The sequence below is a fragment of the Tursiops truncatus genome, chromosome 14 (genome assembly GCF_011762595.2).
Source record: "Tursiops truncatus isolate mTurTru1 chromosome 14, mTurTru1.mat.Y, whole genome shotgun sequence".
In the NCBI taxonomy this organism is placed as follows: Eukaryota; Metazoa; Chordata; class Mammalia; order Artiodactyla; family Delphinidae; genus Tursiops; species Tursiops truncatus.
This window is the reverse complement of record NC_047047.1, coordinates 634747-649070: the sequence shown is the minus strand read 5'-3', so window position 1 is coordinate 649070 and position 14324 is coordinate 634747. Positions and strand designations below refer to the sequence as shown.

The 14324-nt window shown below is 49.8% G+C and overlaps 1 protein-coding gene across 2 annotated transcripts in view; it reads left to right on the top strand.

Annotated features, from left to right (window-relative positions):
• LIMS1 (LIM zinc finger domain containing 1) overlaps positions 1-14324 on the top strand; it is a 94296-nt gene that overhangs the window by 30342 nt on the left and 49630 nt on the right. The window lies entirely within an intron of this gene.

The window sequence follows — 14324 nt, the reverse complement described above, 5'->3', positions numbered from 1 at the left end:
GGGTGAGAAAGGGAGGTTATACTCTATGTTTGCAGAGAAAATATTAACAACCTTGATAATGTTCAGTGCCATAGAGTTTATGGTCCTGCAGAGACTTTTTCTATAAAAGACCTTAGGGATGCTTTTTGGCATTTTATTACATGAATTTTTTTTTTTTTTTTTGGCGGTACGCGGGCCTCTCACTGTCGTGGCCTCTCCCGTTGCGGAGCACAGGCTCCGGACGTGCAGGCTCAGCGGCCATGGCTCACGGGCCCAGCCGCTCCGCGGCATGTGGGATCCTCCCAGACCGGGGCACAAACCCGTGTTCGCTGCATCGGCAGGCGGACTCTCAACCACTGCGCCACCAGGGAAGCCCTACTCTGCACCATTTGAGCATGTCTCAGGGTTGGAAGGAACCGCGTTCTGTTTAGCACCTGAGAATCTCTCCTCTTCAGAGCCTCCGCAGCCCGACCGCTGCTGCACAGACCTTCTCTTTCTTCCTTTGGCCTTTTCCTCCTTCAGTCTTCTCCCCTCTCTTCCCTTCCCCTTCCTGCCTCTGCCCTGCCCCTCCTCCACCTTCTCTAAAGGGGCGTGGTTGGGGGGCAATCCTGCAGTTCCCCCTCCACTCCCCCTGCCCCGACCTGACCTTGCTGTCCTTTTGGGAGGGATCCACGCACAGTGAGCTTCCTTAAGCCAGACCTTCAGAAGGGTTGGCACTCGTAATAAGTGATGGTGAATATTTGGGGAAAGTTGGGTGGAGAATAAGAAAATGGCATCATCGAAAAAAAAAAATAGCAAGGGGCTTCCCTGGTGGCGCAGTGGCTGAGAGTCCGTCTGCCGATGCAGGGGACACGGGTTCGTGCCCCAGTCCGGGAAGATCCCACATGCCGCAGAGCGGCTGCGCCCGTGAGCCATGGCCGCTGAGCCTGTGCATCCGGAGCCTGCGCATCCGGAGCCTGTGCTCCGCAACGGGAGAGGCCACAACAGTGAGAGGCCCGCGAACCAAAAAACAAAACAAAACAAAACAGAAAATGGCATCACTGAAGCAGGAAATCCAGTCGGGGCTGCCAGCCCAGCACGTTGCTAGCAACAGCTGCAAGGAAATCATAAAAGCGGCTTTTCCACAAACCAGCCAGAAATAAAGTCCAGACTGCCAAGTCAGGATATCTTAGTCAGGGTGCTTTTCGTTCCTTGTAATCCTGATTGGCCTGGCCAGTAATTGAAAGTCAGTGTTGAGTCTGACTTTACTTATTTCTCAGGCCACTGTAAAGGTCTTCATTTGTGGTGCATCTGATCAGACCCTGTGGTGAATAAAAGACGTATCCATGCGTCTTAGGAGACTGCAGGCGTGGGCAGGAAGTAGCTACAGTTCTGGCAGAGCTACACTTAAATGTGGGCGGTAGCAGCCAGTTATTAATAACGGTCCTAAGGAGAACATGAGCCGCCACCAGAAGTTTGGAGTTAATTGTACTGATTTGTGAGTTCATGGACCAGCGCGAGGAGGTGGGAGAAGCTGACGGAGGACCGGAGCCGGCAGTGCAGCTGTGGGAGGGGATGGGTTCGCCCGGGAAGCTTTGCACACGCCCTGCCCTGTGAGGCTGAATTCCATGGACGTGGTTGGAGTGGAGAGGAAGGAAAAAAGAGACTCAGGATCCAGGCTCTCTGACTAACCCCGGGGTGACTGAATCAGCCACTGAGCGTGTCCACAGGATTTCTAAGACCTTAAAGGAAAGGGCAGCACCCTTACTGAGAACGCGCTTCCCCATGCTGACTGTGGAAATGCTTTCCTTTGGTTCTAGTCCTTGGCAACCCCCGAGGGAGCTTCATGTGCGCGCGTTACGGCCGGAGTCGAACCTGCCCCAGCTGATGAGGGTAGGGGTCCCAGCCCAGGCTGCCCTCCCAGCCCCACCCCGGGCCGTGCGGTTACAGTGAAAGGAATCAAAGGCTCCTGTTACCCTGAGTTTGGACGGGGTCGCCTGAGTTTTCAGTGCCTTGGCCTCAGGATGATTTCTGGGCCACATTTCTTGATTCCTTAAACGGGGCCTGTGACCTTATCTAGAACGGCCTGGCCAATAACATGTCACGTGAGCCACGGCCACTGTGTAGTTTAAGTTTTCCTAGCAGCCACGTGCAGAAAGGAACAGGTGAAACTAACTTGAATAATATGTTAGGTTTAACTCAAAATGCCAAACTATTATCGTGTCCCAACTATATACATCCTGTGGTCACATTAACAATTACTGAGATGCTTTAGGCTTTGGGGAACTAAATCTTTGGAATCCTGAATGTACTTTACACTTACAGCATGCCTCAGTTTGGACTCGCCTCCCCTGAGTTGCTGTGTGTGGCTGGTAGCTACCAAGCTGCACAGCGTAGACCTAAGGAGAGGTTACTGAGACTCATCTAAACGTAGAGCTCTGTTTGAAGCCCTTGGGAGGGATTCTGGGTGGGCAGGAAGCAGCTTCGCCTGAGATAGAAAGGTCCCATTTACGGACGGCAGAATGTCACCGCACGTGTGAGCACGTTCCTGACTGAGGGGCCGTTCGTGGAGAGCAGTAAAGTCACGCGGCCTCAGTCTCCACTGCCAGCAGTGACCACAGGAAAACTGTGAGACCTTGACTGCCAGGCGCTGAACCACATACTTGGGCGGCATGACTTGTCTTGGCAAATCTACTGGCCATTAAGAATGGAAACCACAGCCTTTAATGTATATATGGACACTGGTGCCAAAGAATCTTTTCCTCCAGATGCCTAATGCCTTACTCAGATGAGCAGCTGTAGCGTCCGCCTGCGGAAACAGCCACAAGCAGGCGTCCTTACATGGGAATTTCCACGGATCTCAGCTCCTCTGCGGGCGAGATCCACCACAGTGCACACGTCTCTTCCAGCAAAGCAGAAAGTATTTTTAATGTTCTTGGAATTTCCCCTTCCTCCTTTTCTTCCTGTGGTTCTGCCTACTTTGTCCTCTTTGCCCCACTTCACTTCTGTCTTCCAGTCTTTTCCCCTCTATACCCACTTAATCTGGTTGGTTTCTGTTGTTGAGTTGTGTGAGTTTTTTATAGATTCCAGATATGAACTCCTTATCAGATACGTGATTTTCAAATATTTTCTCCCATTCTGTAGGTGGCCTTTTCACTCTGTTGATTGTGTCCTTTGATGCACAGAAGTTTATAATGATGGTGCAGTTCCCATTGTCTGTTTTTACTTTTGTTGCCTGTGCTTGTGGTGTCATACCCAATAAATCATAACCAAAGCTACTGTCATGAAGTTTTTCTCCTATATTTTCTTCTAAGAGTTTTATTTGGGCTATTTGGAGTTAATTTCTGTTTATAGTATGAGATTAAGAGTCCAACTTCAGTCTTTTGCGTGTGGATATACATTTTCCCCAACACCATTTGTTGAAAAGACTGCACTTTCCCCATTGAGTGGCCTTGGCACCCTTGTTGAAAATCATTTGACCATATTTGTGAGGGTTTATTCCCAGGCCCTCCGTTCTCTTCCATTGGTCTGTGTGTCTGTCCTTATGCCAGCACTGCACTATTTAGATTACTGGAACTTTGTAGTAAGTTTTGAAATCAGGAAGTGTGAGACCTCCAACTTCATCTTTTTCAAAATGGTTTTGGCTTTTTGGGGTTCCTTGAAGTTGCTGTGAATTTGAGGATGGATTTTTCTATTCCTGCAAGAGACATCACTTTGTTAGGATTTAGAGCCTCATTTTTTTCCCATTCATAAATGAGTTGTTGAGGATGCGCTGAGATAAGAAAAAAGGGCAAAAAAATAAGTTATTATTCAATGTTAGTCTTCAATATATACCTCAAATATAGCTTTAAAAATAATTATTTATTTTGGCAATTCTCTGCAAAGATGAGGATTTTCAATACAACTTACTTTCCCTCTTTTCGTAAAATACTTTTTAACGATGTGCAGCCTTTAAGGGTTAGCGATTGTACATCATTAAGCATCCTCTCTATCCAGGACACCAAAAATAATTTGTTCTAATTAAAGTTAACAGAGCCGAGTGGCCAGAGCAGAGTCCCCTCACTTTACGTATTTTTGCTTGTTTGGGGGGGGCAGTTAATCTTACTGAACCTCAATTCCGAAGTCCAGAAAATGATCCTTAAACTCAGCCTTTTTAATCCACCCCACAGGGTCATATTCCAGAATGCGGGTTCACAGTTGAAACTTACTGGAGAGGCTGAGGGGCTGTTTGTTGAGGCAGGAGACCTCCCCCTGCCCCCCATCACTCTGGCTTTGTCAGCCCCTTCTCTCAGCCTTGACACGCCACAGCGGTAGGTTGGCCAAACCAGTTGGAAAGACGCACGCAGTTTTCTCAGTCGCACAGGTGAGAAGATGAGAGTTTTATGTTAGATCAGGTGGTCGCATCAGTGGTAGCATCCCCTGGAGGTGACGGTGTGCCTGATGACAGCGCTGTGCAGACGGGGTGGGGGCGTGGCGGACCCTTTAGGAAGCTTAGCTTAGTGTAAAATGATTACATAACATGTGGGTGGGTTCAGTCTCCTGTCCTGTATCCCTCGTAGGGGTGCGCACAACGAGGGCGTGGAGGAAAGAGTCTGGAGGTGCTTGGAGCAGTTGGATGGGTCGTTACCGTCTTAGTTGGACTTACTAGTCCAGAGCACTCTGGGGCGCTGAGGCTTATAGACCTTCACAGAAAAATGCACGGAAGCACGTACACGAAAATTTTCTTATAACGTCAGGTTATTCGTGCTCCCAGCCTCTACCACAACACACGATTGTAATGGCAACTGCATTTCTGAGGTTTTTTTAGAAGCCTTGTATTAAATAGGACAGTTAAAATATTGTGAATTTTGATAACTCAATAAGCTGCAAATTCACTAGCACAGAGCGGTCTGGTACTTTCCGGCAGGTGCCTGTGTATGTGTGTGTTTGCCCGTGTGAGAGACAGGGACACACACAGGCTCTGTCTTTCCACTTCCACAGCCAGAAGAATTTCTTTGCGCTCGTTTCCTTTTTCTTCATTTTCCATAATGCAAACAGAAATACTGTTCTTTTAAAGCCTTCTCCTACATGTTCTACACATTAAATTCTAAGCTCTTTCTTAGACGTCCTGTTTATGGTGATAACCGCCAGTTACGGGTACCTGCCCCGTGTGATGCTGTGCACGTCACCTCTCACCCCTGCCTCAGCCCTGCGGGGCACGCATGTTAGAATCAGGACCTGATGCACGTCACCTCTGACCCCTGCCTCAGCCCTGCGGGGCACGCATGTTAGAATCAGGACCTGATGCACGTCACCTCTGACCCCTGCCTCAGCCCTGCAGGGCAGGCATGTTAGAATCAGGACCTGATGTGTAAGAAGCTGGCTCAAGACCCTCCAACTAGTCATTTTCCAGTATATCAGATTCACAATGAACCAAAATAAATATATACTTTCGCCAAATTTATTACTTTACAAGTGGATTTTTTCACCAGGTGGGTCTTACATGTGATCTGAGGCGCAAAGAAAGCTTTCTGCTAAAAAATACCTCCCGTTGTGGGTGGTATTTCCATGTTGTTGGTCAGAATAATGAAGGTAACTGTCAAGTAAAAATGTTCTGGGGAATTATAGTTTCAATCCTTAACGTTTTAGTTTAAAGTAGTATGCCAGATGTTTTTTTCTTATCACAGCTTTAATAGAATTGAAGGAAACTTATGGCTTCTTATAAGCTGGGAGAAAGGAAAAATTGATTAGTACTATACTTAGAAGGAGAGATTGAAGACGGAGCAGCTGGGCGGTGAGCATCTCGGTGCAGGTCAGTGAGGATAAAACACCCAGTTTGGAATTTTGCGTGGGATGGAGTCCTGATTGTTGGACACTAGCGATTTGGGGAGAGGAAGGTGTGTCTGCCCCGAGCACAGCACTCCCTGTTCTTCCCCGACTCCGCAGCTGTCACCTTCCTCTCTGGGCAGGTCGTCCCGTGGGGAGTGAGGCCCCGGCCAGGCGCGTGTGCGCGGGTCAGACCCCGTGTTGACGCTGTCATGTGTGCAGGCGCAGTGGAAGCTGGGAGCCTGTTTTCCTCTTGTAATTCCGCCCTCGTCCTTGTGGAGGCTGTGATTGTGGCTCTTCGGGGCATTCGCTTTGGGGAAGTGGGGTCGGATATTTTGCTTGAGGAGTTAGCATCTTATAAAGAAAAATCTGTTTTCTCGCGGCTCTCCAGTAAATGGTGCTTTGAGTGAGTTTGCCAGATGTGGTTCAGTCTGCAGGGTAATGAATCCGGCCCACAGCCCGTGAGCAAAGAATGGTTTCGATGTTTTTAAATGGTTGAAAAAAATGAAAAGAAGATGTGAAAATTACACGAAACCTAAACATCAGTCTTGGGACGCAGCCCAGCATTTGTCTGCTGTCGTCCGGGGCCACCTCTGAGCCACAGGATCAGGTGAAAAGTCGTGACAGAGGCCGTGTGGCCCTCGGAGCCTGAAGTAGTCTCGCTCTGACCTTTATAGAAACAGTCTGCTGACCCTGCGGCGGAGGAGGTTAGCAGTCGTGAAGACGCTGTTTAACGTTGTCAGGTTTTAGACATCACTGCATTCAGATCCTCGCAAGTTAAATCCAGTTCTGTGGAAATGACTAGGTAGTGACATACTTTAACTACATCGAAACAAGTCTTCTCTTGGTCGCCATCCTCACAAGTGGATTTCTTGTAACCAGCATGAACTAGCTTCCTTCCTTCCTGTCCTGGAAGAAAACTGGAGACTCATCAGAGCCGCCTGCCCACTGCTCCTTGGAGCCAACCAAGGACCAGGGTGCGGGGTGGGGGCGGGGGGGCTGGGGTGTCTGTAGAGCTGCGGGGCCCGCCCGAATCTTGTCAGCACGTGGCAGTCAGAGATGTGAACCTCTACCAGGTGAGAGCAGTTCCCCTGGGGGGAGGTTTGTGTTTGTTCTTGTTTGGGAGTGGTGGTTAATTTACATCATTCCTTTTTAATGGAATCCCATTGTTTGTTGATTTCTCCATCTGGTGAGTCTCCGGGGATGCTGAGTCCTGCTCCCACTTGAGGTGCTGAGCCCCCGCCCCGGCCTCGCCAGCCCCGGGTGCAGCTGAGACCAGGCGTGACTGCCGGCTGTCGGGTTCAGAGGTGCAGGCAGGGATGCCTGCCATCATTCCTAGAGGACGTGGCTGCAGCGGGGCTGGGCTGGGGGGCCAGACGCCCCTGCGGTTCTGTCTGCGCCTGGGGAAGATCTGTGACTGGCCGGCCGGTGGGCAGGGGGCTCTCTTTGCTATTATGAGCTCAGTGCCTTGTTGATCCTGGAGGTTCTGTGAATAGCCCAACATCCTTTTTTAAGTACCTCTTCTGCTGAAATTAACCTGAGGTGGTTTATATTGCCTGCATCCTAGAAAACCTGTGTGTATTGAGCTGAAAGTGCCCATTCAAAATGTCAAATATTTTGTATTAAAAATTTTTTTTTCTTTTTGAAACTTCTGTTTATTCCTCTTGATATCCTACGTTGTCCGCCTTTTACTCTTTATCCACAGTTATCTACTGTGTACCTGCCATCTGCCAGGCGTGTTGGTTAAATGTCAGCAGAGGAACGTTTCATGTTGGGCTGTAGTGATGCCTCACTTAGGTTATGTCGTGAAGGATGGTCCTGACATCGGTCCCCAGGTTCTCTGTGCCCATGTCAACTCGGGGACAGCAGTGAGGAGCCCAAGAGCAGTTTAGGAAGGAAGGAGGTCAGACTTTGAAATCAGTACAGGACAGAGACCTGTAGTCACCTTGAGGGATGGAGTGACTGAATGTAGAAAGAAACAGAAGGAAACAGGTGAGGCCTGAGCACCAGGTTCCCCCGCAGCAAACCTGGTAGCTCGTGTGATGCCCCAGGACGCCCACCAGACAAACCTTCTGACGGTGATCTGACTTCTCACCTGGTCTGCACCCCGGAGGGGACGGGCTGGTCATGCAAGCTGAGTGTGTTCGTTGGCCTGGTGGTTACAGCCTGGATTCCTGGTTTTCACATCCGCTCTACACGTGTTAATCACAACTGCTGAGACGCATCCACTTTGGACAAACTGACAAAACGGGGTTGCCAGCCTTCAGAAACTGAAGGTCAAGCTTTTAAGCTTCTGAAAATTCACCAAGGAGAGCCTCTTTATGGGAAGCTGCTCACCTTCCCAGCACCCAGCCAGCTGTCCCCATGAATCACGCACCTCTTTGGGGTAAACTCCAGTTATGGTCGTGTATACGTTAGTAAGAAAAAGGATCACAATTTTGTGAGACACTTTAAAAAAAATCGATCAACATTCCTGTGTTTCTGCGGAGTTTCCAACCGTCAGTCGTTCAGCAGGCTTTTCTGTGGACCCACTGTGTGCTGCCTCCAAGCATCACAGGGTGGCAGGTGCCGTGGGGAGGATTTGTCTGCAGGAGCCCCTCCAGGAGCTCTGCGAGTCCCCACAGAGTGGAACCGTGTGGGGATCCAGATCTGCTACCAGCCCAGTGGGGCAGGGGTGTCTGGCAGCTCATCACGGGAGGGAGACGCAGAGCGTGTGGACTCTGGGAGGGAGAAGTGGCTGGACGTGAGGCCGCAGGTAAGGAGGTGGTGAAGGCTTATGTCTCCTGTGACACCAGGGTCTCTGGACTTCTCCCCCTGGAAAATAGACATCGTCTTCCGAACTGAAACATAATATGCTCAGATTTGCATTTAAAAAAAAAATACAGGGCTTCCCTGGTGGCGCAGTGGTTGAGAGTCCGCCTACTGATGCAGGGGACACGGGTTCGTGCCCCGGTCCGGGAAGATCCCACATGCCGCGGAGCGGCTGGGCCTGTGAGCCATGGCCGCTGAGCCTGCGCGTCCGGAGCCTGTGCTCCGCAACGGGAGAGGCCACAACAGTGAGAGGCCCGCATTCTGCAAAAAAAAAAAAAAAAAAAAAATACAGCTTTGACAGCAGTGAGGAAAAGAAGTAACGATGATGATGTGATACTTGTTTTTCATCGAGCACTCCCAATGTGCTTATTACTCCATTAATCCACGTCCTTTTCACAGCAGCTCCGTGGGGCATGAGTATAACCATCCCTTAGGAAGAAAAACTCTCCAGTAAGCCCCTGCCCAGGCTGGGATCTGAGTTCAAGGCTGACCGACCACGCCTGGCCCAGTGCAGAAGGGCGGGCCTAGGGACCGGGGGACAGCGGGGTGTGCGGTGGTGGCGTGGGGGGCCTGGGAGGGCGTGCGTACGAAGGGAGGGGCGACGTGACCTTCTGCACAGTGGCTGGGCTGGTGAGAAGGGGGCAGCGGAGTGCGAGGTGCAGCTTGATCAGGATGCGGGGTCGGGCGAGCGCCGCTGCACGCCCTCCCCCCCAGGGATGAATGGACCGCAGTTAAGCCAGTTGTCTGCTCCCTCCACCAAATAAGTGCACCTGTGCAAATAATCTCACACGAGGACGTGTTCCCACATGTCTAGTTAAGACCACTGTGTATGAGCTTTAGGTTTGCTTCTCTCTAACCTGGGTGTTGGTGCTGATCTCAGGTAAAGTTTGCTATTAAAAGTGCTACGTTCTGCGCATCAGCGTCCACGCTGGGGACAGGTTTCTTTTTACTGTGTTCTTCCTGCTTCTTTACTTCTGGGTTTGGAGTAGAGGTCTTCATTCACCTACCAGGTAGTTGTGTCTGGAAGCCGGCCCGTCTCACCTGGTTTGCTGGCCTTATGACTCATTTAACCCTCTTATCTCTGATGTAGCCTACATGCATCCTTTTTTTCCTACAGTTTATGTCCAATAACTTTCTCATTATCTTTGGGCTTCATAGCATAATGTTTCAAAAAACGTTTTCTTTTTCCAGCTTTACTGAGATGTAATTGACGTATAACATTGTGTAATTTTAAGGTGTGTAATGTGATGATTTGAGACGTGTATAGTTTTGCAAGATGCTTACCACAACAAGGTTAATTAACCCACCCATGACCTCGCAGTTACCATTTTGTTGTGCTGGTGAGAACATAAAAACTGTTCTCATGGCCTCCAAGTATACGGTATTGTTAACTGTTGTCACCATGCTGGACATCACATCCCCAGAACGTATTCCTCTCGTAACTGGAACTCTGTGCCCTTTGACCAGCGTCTCCCCATTTCTGCCCCACCACTCCCCAGCCCCTGGCACCTCCCTTCTACGCTGTTTCTATGGGTTCAATGCTTTTAGATTGCACATGTAAGAGGGATCGTATAGTATTTGTCTCTCTCTGATTTATTGCACTTAGTGTAACGCCCTAAAGACCATCCATGTTGTTGCAAGTGGCAGGATGTCCTTCATTTTTATGGCTAACACTCGTGTGTGTGTGTGTGTGTGTGTGTGTGTGTGTGGTTTTATCTGTTCATCCAGTGATGGACACTTGGGTGGTTTCCATGTCTTGGTCATTGTGGATAATGCTGCAGTGAACAAGGGGACACAGATATTTCTTTGAGATTGTGATTACATTTCCTTCAGATATACTGACCCGGAAGTGGAATTGCTGGGTCACATGGCAGTTCTATTTTTAGTTTGTTGAGGACCCTCCATACTCTTTTCCATCATGGCTGCACCAATTGACGTTCCCACCAACAGTGCAGGAGGGTTCCCTTTTTTTCCACATCCTTGCCAACATTTGTTATTTCTTGTCTTTTTTTTTTAATATTTATTTGTTTATTTAGTTGCACTGGGTCTTAGTTGCAGCAGGCGGGCTTCTTAGTTGTGGCATGCGAACTCTTAGCTGCGGCATGCATGTGGGATCTAGTTCCCTGACCAGTGATCGAACCCAGGCCCCCTGCATTGGGAGTGCGAGGTCTTAACTACTTTGCCACCAGGGAAGTCCCTTCTTGTCTTTTTGATAATAGCATTTCTGATAGGTGTGAGGTGATAGCTCATTGTGATTTGATTTGCATTTCCCTGATGATTAGTGATGTTGAGCATTTTTTGTGTACCTGTTGGTCATCTGTATGTCTTTGGAAAAATGTCTGTTCAAGGACTTCCCTGGCGGTTCAGTGGTTAAGACTCTGTGCTTCCCATGCAGGGGGCATGGGTTCGATCCCTGGTCGGGGAACTAAGATCCCACATGCTGCACGGCCAAAAAGAAAGAAAGAAAGAAAGAAAAATGGCTTGCTCAGGTCTGGTGCCCTTTTTTTTTTTTTTGCTGCGTCCCACGACTTGTGGGATCTTAGTTCCCCGACCAGGGATCAAACCCAGGTCCACGGAAGTGAAAGCACCAAGTCCTAACCACTGGACTGCCAGGGAATTCCCTCATGCCCATTTTCATTTATTTATTTATTCATTCATTCATTCATTCATTCATTCATTCATGGATGGCTGTGTTGGGTCTTCGTTGCTGCGTGCCAGCTTTCTCTAGTTGTGGCGGGGGTATAACAACAATTAACAATACTGTTGACAGACACTGGGGAGGCTGTCAGACCAGGAGGGACGGTAGACCGGGAGCTGGGGACGTGGGCCCCGGTCAGGCTACTTACTCTTCATTGCAGTGCACAGGCTTCTTATTGCGGTGGCTTCTCTTGTTGCGGAGCACGGGCTCTAGGCGTGCGGGCTTCAGTAGTTGTGGCACACGGGCTCTAGAGCTCAGGTTCAGTAGTTGTGGCGCATGGGCTTAGGTGCTCCGCAGCATGTGGGATCTTCCCGGACCAGGGGTGGAACCCATGTCCCCTGCACTGGCAGGCGGATTCCTAACCACTGCGCCACCAGGGAAGCCCTCGTGCCCATTTTTAAATCAGATTCTTTTTTTTTTTTTTTTTTAGTGTTGAGCTGTATGCATTCTTTATACATCTTGGATATTAACCCCTTATCTGATATGTGATTTGAAATATCTTCTCCCATTCTGTAGGTTGCCTTTTTATTTTTTTATTGTTTCTTTTGCTGGACAGAAGCTTTTCAGCTTGATGTAGTCCCACCTGTTGATTTTTGCTTTTGTTGCTTGTGCTTTTGGTGTCGTATACAAAAAAATCGTTGCCAAGACAGATGTCAAGTTGCTTTTCCTTTATGTTTCCTTCTAGGAGTTTATAATTTCAGGTCTTACATGTAGTCCTTAATCCATTTTGAGTTAATTTTTGTGCATGGTGTAAGATAGGGGTCCAGTTTCATTCTTTTGCACCTAGCGTGATGCTTTCTGTCTTCTGTGTTATTAAGCATCATTCAGAAGTGTTAAGAAAGGCTTTTAGTGTTGGTTACGTATCGAGTGGTGGACACTCAGGCTCTCGCAGTGGGTTACATTCCTGTGACGTTGCACCTGAGAATTAACAATGCCCTTTTTTAGACTTCCATTTCCTGAAAATCATGTGCATGTAATACCCTGAGAAGCCACATGGTGGCAGAAGTGGTGCTTTGAAACGTAGGGGTTTACAAACCTGCTCTAAGAGAACGTCGGCTCTGCATCTTCATCTTTTTTTTTTTTTTAAATGAAGGTGTAGAATTCAATAGAAAGAGCCTCCCAATACCCATCACCACCTTAAATAAAACATTACAAGTACAGTTGAGCCCTTGGTACACTTCCCGTTCCGGTGATTTTCCCTCCCGCTTTTCCTCTGGGAGGGAACCACTCTCCTGTTCATCCTTTTATTACACACTGTGTGTTCCTAGCACTCATGGGGTTGTTTATTTTGTTTTAGATTTTAAATAGTGTGTGCTCTTTGTGATACTGTGCAAGCTGTGCTTTTTCACTCTCTCGGTTCTTAGGTAGGTTTATCCGTGTGGATTTGTGCAGCTTTAGTGAATTATTTTTCTTCTGTAGCAGTGTGGTATTCCAGGAAGGGGTCACGACTTGTTACGTGCACTTTCCTGTTGACAGACACTGGGAAGGCTGTCAGACCAGGAGGGACGGCAGACCGGGAGCTGGGGACGTGGGCCCCCGTCAGGTCCCCTGTTGCTGTCCAACTACATACTTGGTCTCAAGAACACCCCTTTTCATTAGAATCTTTGCCTCTTTCCCCGAACACTTGGCCTGAGTCATCACACGTATCCTGAAGGGAGACAGCCTCCAAGGAGTCCAGGAATTCAGCGACGTCAAGGCGCAAGTCTGACGCCGTCAACTGGCTTCTGCCCCCAGAGCTATAGGAGGAAGGTCTGTGTCAGTGACCTCGGCCTCCTTCCCAGCCCTCGGCAGCCCGTCCACCACGTGGACCCAGGTGCAGCTGGACTCCTGCCTCATTTCTGGGAGAGAAAGTGGGCAGGCGGGGGGACCGTGGTTTGAGTCTGTCTCCAGCCTGTGTTTAGTCTGGGGTTGTCCCCAGGGCCTCTGTGCCCACAGTGGGGAGGGGACACCTCCCCTGCCCCCTGGAGTTCTCGTTGCTGAACTAATAGTAAAACTGGTGCAAGACAGATGAACAGGAGAAGAAGAAACAAGTTTCAATTCCTGTGCACGAGGTCTCGCAGAAATGGGACCTAAGATGTGGCCAAAGCAGGTGGCTTTTTTAGACAAACAATAAATTCGTGAGGAATTGACAGGACTAAGAAACGTAGGCTGTGGATGCTCAGTTAGTGAAGGATCTGAACGGTTTGGCCCTGGGGTTAGTCACCGAAAGAGGTCGCGGGTTTGTTTGTACGGGCTGCCCAGTCTCTGGCCATTAGGGTGTCCTTCTCCCTCCTTCACACGGAGACTTATCTTCCGCTTCAGGGAGACAGGAGCGGGTCAGAGTGTCCCTCTTACATCGGCCGTTTCTTAAGCAGCTTTAATTCGGAATAATCCATGTGCTGTTGAGGGACATTTGGGGGCAGCTCACCCTGGACCCCAACGCTGCCCTGCTCCTGTGTGCCCCCGCAGCTTCCTGGGCGGGGCTTGTCCGCGTCCAGACCTGGGTGTGGATCCACAGTCTCCCTCGTTGGCTGTGTTGCCCGTCAGGACCTTGAGCTGCTTGGAGACTCTGCTACCTCAAATGCATAGTGGGGACAGTAATGACCCACGGCTGGTAGGACGGAGGTGAACGTTGATGAGAGCGTGTTCCTCAGCTGTGAGCGGCGCTTACATCAGCTCCGCGTGCGGCACAGCGTGTGCATCTTTGTGGCCCAGCCCTTTCTTTTGTGAGTACTCTTTGAAAACAGTCTTCTTAGATTCAATCAGTTTAAAATGCTGGCTGTCCGCGGGCAGGACTACGGCAGCACGAGTGCAGCCCGGGCTCCACATCTGGTCTGCCACCGGTTCCTCTCCCTAAGACCCCCTCCCACCCACTCCCCACCCTCCCACCCCGACCGCCACCCCCGTCTCCGCCCTGACAGCTCGGTCTCCCCGCTCTGGGAGAGGGGTCTTTGGACCGGAGAGACACCCCTGACTGGCTCTCTCGCCTCACCCCCCCCCCCCCCCGCAGCCCCTCGCGCAGCCTCAGGGCCTTTGCATGAGCTGAGCTGCTCTCTCCCCAAGCCTCCCCTCC